This window comes from Tachyglossus aculeatus, chromosome 1 (genome assembly GCF_015852505.1).
Source record: "Tachyglossus aculeatus isolate mTacAcu1 chromosome 1, mTacAcu1.pri, whole genome shotgun sequence".
Taxonomy (NCBI): domain Eukaryota; kingdom Metazoa; phylum Chordata; class Mammalia; order Monotremata; family Tachyglossidae; genus Tachyglossus; species Tachyglossus aculeatus.
Window position 1 is genome coordinate 16,676,261 of NC_052066.1, and position 8,491 is coordinate 16,684,751.

Consider the following 8,491-nt stretch of genomic DNA (forward strand, 5'->3'; position numbering starts at 1 on the left):
TTATCAATAACAATAGTAACCTGACCTAGTGGAAAGACCTGGGTTCTAATCCTGACCCCACTACGTGTTGGCCGTGTAACCTTGTCCAAGCAACCTAATTTCTCTGCAACTCTGTTTTCTCATCTGTAAAATGGGGATTAAAACCTACTTCCTCCTACTTAGACTGTGAGCCCAACGTGGGACATGGACTGTGTCCGGCCTGATTATCTTGTAATTGCTCCAGTGCTGAGAACGGTGCCTGGCAAAAAAGTAAGTGCTTAACAAATCTCATTAAGCTCATTGCAAGCTCACTGGAGGCAGGAAATGTGACTACCAACTCTGTTTTATTGTAATGACAATAATAATTATAATTATGGTATTGTTAAGCGCTTACATGTGTTAGGCACTGTTCTAAGCACCAGGATGTATAAGAGCAAATCGGGATGGACACAGTCCCTGGCCCACAAGGGGCTCCCAGTCTCAATCCCCATTTTGCAGAAAAGATAACTGAGGCACAGAGAAGTGAAGTGACTTTTATTCATTCAGTTGTATTTATTGAGCACTTAAGGTGTGCAGAGCACTGTACTAAGCACTTGGGAAGTATAAATCGACAACATATAGAGATGGCCCCTACCCAACAACAGGCTCACAGTCTAGAAGGGGGAGACCGACAAGAAAACAAAACATGTGGACAGTGTCAAGTGACTTTCAATCGTTCATTCATTCAGTCGCATTTATTGACTTGCCCAAGGTCACACAACAGACAAGTGGAGGAGCCAGGATTAGAATCTTTTGGCTTTCATGCCCATTTTCTACCCTCTATACCATGCTGCTTCGCTATTGTACTCTCCCAAGCTATTAGGAGAAGCAGTGTGACTCAGTGGAAAGAGCCCGGGTTTTGGAGTCAGAGGTCAGGGGTTCAAATCCCGGCTCCACCAGTTGTCATCTGTGTGACTTTGGGCAAGTCACTTAACTTCTCTGGGCCTCAGTTCCCTCATCTGTAAAATGGGGATGAAGACTGTGAGTCCCCCGTGAGACAACCTGATCACCCTGTAACCTCTCCAGCGCTTAGAACGGTGCTATTCACATGGTGAATAGCGTGGCTCACAGAGAAGCAGCGTGGCTCAGTGGAAAGAGCCCGGGCTTTGGAGTCAAGAGGTCGTGGGTTCAAATCCCGGCTCCGCCACTTGTCAGCTGTGTGACTTTGGGCAAGTCACTTAACTTCTCTGGGCCTCAGTTACCTCATCTGTAAAGTGGAGATGAAGACTGTGAGTCCCCGTGAGACAACCTGATCACCCTGTAACCTCTCCAGCGCTTAGAACAGTGCTATTCACATGGTGAATAGCGTGGCTCACAGAGAAGCAGCATGGCTCAGTGGAAAGAGCCCGGGCTTTGGAGTCAAGAGGTCGTGGGTTCAAATTCCAGCTCCGCTACTTGTCAGCTGTGTGACTTTGGGCAAGTCACTTAAATTCTTTGGGCCTCAGTTCCCTCATCTGTAAAATGGGGATGAAGACTGTGAGCCCCACGTGGGACAACCTGATTACCTTGTATCTACCCCAGCGCTTAGAACAGTGCTCTGCACATAGTAAGCGCTTAACAAATACCAACATTATTATTATTATTATTATTATAGTAAGTCTTAATAAATGCCATCATTAATATTATTGTTAGTAGTAGTACAGTGCTCTGAACAGTGTAAGTTCTCAATATATGTAATTGATTGATTAGAAAAAAGCCAAGACAATTCATTTTGCACTTTCAGTATGCTAGCAACTGAACTAAACAAGGGCATTAATTAGACCCAGCATTTTGCCCACAGCAATTCTGAATCTGAAATAATTGTAGTATTTGTTAAGCACTTACTATGTGCCAAGCACTGTTCCAAGAACAGGGCTAGATACAAGGTAATCAGGTTGTAGGAGTAGGTGTAGGGAGAACAGGTATTTAGACATCAATTTATTTCTACGTTCTAGTTCACTTTTTGTAAAAAAAATTAAAAAATCAGCAGTTCCATTACATACGTTTGTTGTTTTCCGTATTTGACTGAGATCATTTGTTTGTATTTCCACAGGTATCAATATGCTCACCTCACCCCACTGCCAAAATTCTCTTCTCTTACCAGTGAAGCAGCATAGTTTAGTGGTAAGACCATGGGCTTGGGAGTCAGAGGATGCGGGTTCTAATCCCCTGACTGCTGTGTGACCTTGGAAAGTCACTTAACTTCTCTGTGCCTCAGTTAACTCATCTGTAAAATGGGGATTAAGACTGTGAGCCCCTCATGGGACAGGGACTGTATCCCTAATTTCTTTGCAACTGTCCTGGTGCTTAGTACAGTGATTGGCACATAGTAAGCACTTCTCTAGACTGTAAGCCTATTGTTGGCAAGGAATGTGTCTGTTTTTGTTATCTCGTACTCTCCCAAGCACTTAGTATGGTGCTTTGCGCACAGTAAGCAATCAATAAATACAATTGAGAAGGAACGTGGCTTAGTGGAATGAGCACGGACTTGGGGGTCAGAGATCGTGGGTTCAAATCCTGGCTCTGCCACTTGTCAGCTGTGTAGCTTTGGGCAAGTCGCTTAACTTCTCGGTGCCTCAGTTCCCTCATCTGGAAAATGGGATTAAAACTGTGAGCCCCACATGGGACAACCTGATTACCCTGTATCTCCCTCGATGCTTAGAACAGTGCTTGGCACATAATAAGTGCTTAACAAACACCATTATTATTATTATTATTACTATTATTAATTGAATTAATGAATCATTATTGTTACCGTTATTAGTATTTTAAGTAAAGTGCTTGCACTTTGAAGTTAGGTACAGAGGACAAGGAATCAATCCCAAGACATGGTGATGGGCAAGGAGAGGCCACCCTGGTTCTCAGGATGCTTCACATGAACTCTAGAACTCTAATGGCAGAGAAGCAGTGTGGTTCAGCAGATAGTGCACTGGGAATCAAAGGATCTGGGTTCTAATCCAGCTCCGCCACTTGTCTGCTCTGTGACGTTGGGCAAATCATTTAACTTCTCTGGGCCTCAGTTACCTCATTTGTAAAGTGGAGGTTAAGACTGTGAGCCCCTGTGGGACAATGACTGTGCCCAGCCTGATTTGTTTGTATCTAGCCCAGCACCACATAGTAACCTCTTAACAAATACCATTAAAAACAAATAATAATAATAATAATAATAATAATAATAATAATAATAATAGCATTTGTTGAGTGCTTACTATGTGTGAAGCACTGTTCTAAGCTCTGGGGGGATACAAGGTGATCAGGTTGTCCCATGGGCTTCCAGTCTTAATCCCCATTTTACAGATGAGAGAACTGAGGCTCAGAGAAGTTAAGTGACTTGCCCAACTTCACACAGCTGACAAGTAGAGGAGCCGGTATTCGAACCCATGACCTCTGTCTCCTAAGCCTGTGCTCTTTAGTTAATCAATTAATTAATTAATAATGGCATTTGTTAAGCGCTTACAATGTGCAAAGCACTGTTCTAAGCGCTGGGGGGATACAAGGTGATCAAGTTGTCCCATGTGGGGCTCACAGTCTTAATCCCCATTTTACAGATGAGGTAACTGAGGCTCAGAGAAGTTAAGTGACTTGCCCAAGGTCACACAGCAGATATTTGGCAGAGTCGGGATTTGAACCCATGACCTCTGACTCCAAAGCCCGGGTTCTTTCCACTGAGCCATGCTGCTTCTCTACAGACTAAAAAATTACAGGAAAGTTAACTAGCCATTCGTATTATCCAAAAATAATGTGGTTTTTTTTTGGCTAGGAAGATGAAAAGAAACTATTGGCATTTGGTCTGATAGTATTTATTCCAGCATGTTATGTTATATATACATATTTATGTATATTAATCCATTAAATATCATATAAATATATGACCATCTAAAAGTTGTTGTATTAATATACATAACATGGTGACAGATATAAATACAGATATGTATGTGTATAGATTATATATGCCTCTTTTCAAATAACAATAATAGTGATAGAGAATTATGGTATTTGTTAAACACTTGCTATGTGTCAAGCACTGTTCGAAGCACTGGGGAAGATACAAGTTAGTCTGCTTGGCCACAGTTCCTGTCCCACAGTGTAAGTAGGAAAGAGGACAGATACTGAATTCCCATTTTAGAGCTGAGGAAACTGAGGCACAGAGAGGTTTAGAAACCCACCCAAGGTCACACAGCAGGCAAGTAGCAGAGCTGGGATCAGAACCCAGATCCTCCGTCTTGCCCATGCTCCATCCACTAGCCCCTGCTGCGTCATAACACAAATGTTGGAATACAGACTATGAGACTGAACATTGAACACATATGCCTATAAATATTGCGTCTATGAGAATTTATATGCATATATACCATAATAACAATAAAAAAACTGATATTTTCTCCTGTATGGATCTATGAGACAGAAATCCTTCTAGGTGGATTAAGCAAAACTTTGCCAAACCGACTCAAGTGGCCTGATCCTCACGGCCATTTAGAGAAGCAGCGTGGCTCCGTGGAAAGAGCCCGGGCTTTGGAGTCAGAGGTCAGGGGTTCGAATCCCGGCTCCACCCTATGTCTGCTGTGTGACCTTGGGCAAGTCACTTAACTTCTCCGAGCCTCAGTTCCCTCATCTGCAAAATGGGGATTGACTGTGGAGCCCCACGTGGGACAACTTAATCACCTTGTATCCTCCCCAGCGCTTAGAGCAGTGCTTTGCACGTAGTAAGCGCTTAACAAATGCCATCATCATCATCATTTAGTCCCTGACATCGTTGTTAGATTGCCAAAGGATGTGTGTGTGTGCGTTCTAGGTGTGTTGATTGTTGGTTTGTAAGCCAGTTGTACGTCCAGATAGGAGACATGGCTAAAAGCGATCAGTCTGGTCCTCTCACACGGACAGTGAAAAGGCCAATTGAACTGCTAAACCCATAGTAATCTCCAAAGATTTATTGACCTTTCAAGCATCAATCTGGAGGAGGAAGTGTCCATCTCCTACCAGTGCCTCTAGCTCCTGTGTGTCCTCCACACTAGCTCTTCTGGGCACTGGCATACCACAAAATCGAATTTGAGATTCATCCTTAATTGATTCAGGATGGTACTCTTTGAATAATTATGTTCAAGAAGGGTCTGTCAATTCAATTTCCTTTCAATTGTCACAGCAATGTCAAGTATAATGGGTTCAGGTGCACATATGATAATGAATGACTTCAATTAATATAGCACCTTTCATCCAAAGAAACAGCCAGACAAACCCTCTGGCATATAAAACAGCTAAAAAAAAAGTAGACCATATATGAGTGCTGGCTATAATATCATAGGTACGTTTTTACAGTTTTATTTATTAAATTCACTTCAAAATGGGAAAAAGTATATTTTACATGGAATATTTTCTACTCTAGTTGAGAATTCCAAATTGCCATTATAATGTTCATGCCCTTAGAGAAGCAGTGTGGCTCAATGGAAAGAGCGCGGGCTTTGGAGTCAGAGGTCATGGGTTCAAACCCCGGCTCCACCAGTTGTCAGCTGTGTGACTTTGAGCAAGTCACTTCACTTCTCTGGGCTTCAGTTCCCTCATCTGTAAAATGGGGATGAAGGCTGTGAGCCCACTGTGGGAAACCTGATCACCTTGTAACCTCCCCAGCGCTTAGAACAGTGCTTTGCACATAGTAAGTGCTTAATAAATGCCATTATTATTATTATTATCATTATTATTATTATTATTATGCATATGGTAGGTCAGGGATGTAACTTTGTTTTTCTTCTCCTCATACTTAACATGAGTCTTTACTTCCATCTCACTCCTCTTGTCTCATTAGGAATTCTTCTTCTCCCCTCATCACTCAGTCTGTGAAATCTTTCTCAATTCTACTTCATTTCACTTGAAAATAATAATACAAGTAAGGTGCAACAGCTTTCTCAATTGGCTTCAAAAATGGCTCATTTCACTCTCACAGAATTTCACAAATTAGAGGTGATAAAGAGTTAGTTGTCCAGCACCGAATGAACTTATTACACTTTTTTACTGACTTTCTAGTTTTGAATCATTCATTCATTCAATCGTATTTAGTGAGCACTTGCTGTGTGTAGAGCACTGTGCTAAGTGCTTAGGGAGTACAAGTTGGCAACAAATAGAGATGGTCCCTACCCAGCAACAGGGAATTGTCACAATATAGTCAGTGCCTTTCATTTGCCAGTCAGTCAGTGCTATTTATTGAGTACTTACTGTGTGCACAAGTGTGCTTAAGCGCTTAGTACAGTGCTCTGCACATAGTAGGTGCTCAATAAATACGATTGATGATGCACAGCTCCCTTCTTGCAAGCCAAAAAATAGAGGAAACCATGAAAATAGAATGAGACTGAATTCACCACTATTCTAATAATAGTAGTGAAAATAATGATGATAGTTAAAAAGAACTTACTAAGTTCTTAGCTCTGGGGTAGATACTAGATAAACAGCTGGGACACCATCACTGCTTAGTACAGTGCTCTGCACACAGTAAGCACTCAATAAATACGATTGAATGAATGAATCCCTGTCACATACAGGGCTCACTGGCTAAGAGCAAAGGAAAAGGGATATTTTATCTCCATTTTCCCAATGGGAAAACTGAGGTAAGACAGATGACTTGTCCAAGGTCACACAATAATAATAATTACAATTGCGGTATTTGTTAAGCATTGACTATGTGCCAGGCACTGAACTATGCACTGGGGTGGGTACAAGCAAATCGGCTCAGACACAGTCCCCGTCCCACATGGGGCTCATAGTCTTAATCCCCATTTTACAGATGAGGTAACCGAGGCACATAGAATTGAAGCAATAATATAGCAGACAAGTGGCAATTCTGGAACTAGAATCCATGATCTTCTGATTCCCAAGCCTGTGCATTAACCACCATGCCATGTAGCTTAAACTAGGCATTGTAACATTATTCTAAGAACCCCTGCTCCCATATTTTCCCCATTTTGGAGGTTTCCATCTACTAGGCATTGTAACATCATTCTAAGAATCCCTGCTCCCATATTTTCCCCATTTTGGAGGTTTCCATCTCAGGCATCACCAGGCTGCAGTGCTCTTAGTAGCTGCCAACTGTTGACATTTTATAACATCGTTGTGGGTGGGATGTTGACTTAAAGATGATTTATTACCTTGTGAAAGCTATTTACTATACATTTTATTTGGCAAAATCCTAGAAGAAAAATATTGATTGGTTTCCTCAAAGAAAATAGCAATAATAACAATGGTATTTGTTAAGTGCTTACTATGTGTGAAGCACTGTTCTAAGCACTGCGGGGGATACAAGGTGATCAGGTTGTCCCACGTGGGGCTCACAGTCTTCATCCCCATATTACAGATGCGGTAACTGAAGCCCAGAGAAGTTAAGTGGCTCCTCCAAGGTCACACAGCTGACAAGTGGCTGGGCCGGGATTTGAACCCATAGCCTCTGACTCCCAAGCCCGCGCTCTATCCACTGAGCCACACTGCTTCTCTGCGTTCAGAGTATCTGGTTCAAAAATATACATTGCACTTGTGCATAAAATAGGATTTAAGACAATTCTCTATTCTGCCAACCCTGGGATTCAGTGTTAGGGAGGAGATTCAACTAGACTGTGAGCTCCCTGTTGGGTAGGGACCGTCTCTGTATGTTCCCAATTTGTACTTCCCAAGCGCTTAGTACAGTGCTCTGCATACAATAAGCACTCAATAAATACGATTGATTGATTGATTGATTCAACAACAGCTATACATACAGCCAGTCAATCGTATTTATTGAGCACTTACTGTGTGCAGAGCACTGGGAAAGTACCACAATAGAACAGACACATTCCCCACCCACAACGAGCTTACAGTCTAGCGGACCAGTTTACGGTCTAGAAGATATAGATGACTGAACCCTAGCAGCACACAACCAAGAATTGATGTGAATGTTTTTAAAACGTTTCCCTGAATCACCAGGCATTATGGGCTGACAAAGTCAAAAGAAAGACTCTAATGCTAGGAAAAGTCCAGGGAAAATGTGGAAGAGGCAGACCAGCAGCTAGATGGAAAAAGACCATGAAAACGATAACCGAAGAACCATTAGAAAGGTTGCAGATTATGGCAGGGCACAGGATGATTCTGGAGAAAGTACATCCATGGAGTCACTATGATTCGGAAATGACTCGAAGGCACATAATAGTAATAATAGTCTAAGCGTGGCTCAGTGGAAAGAGCACGGGCTTTCGAGTCAGAGGTAATGGGTTCCAACTCCAGTTCTGCCAATTGTCAGCTGTGTGACTTTAGGCAAGTCACTTAATGTCTCTGGGCCTCAGTTCCCTCGTCTGTAAAATGGGGATTAAGAATGTGAGCCCTCTGTGGGACAACCTGATCACCTTGTACCTCCCCAGCTCTTAGAACAGTGCTTTGCACATATTAAGCACTTAATAAATGTCATTATTATTATTATTATTAAAAGTGAGATGAAGTATCATTCATTCATTCAATAGTATTTATTGAGCACTTACTGTATGCA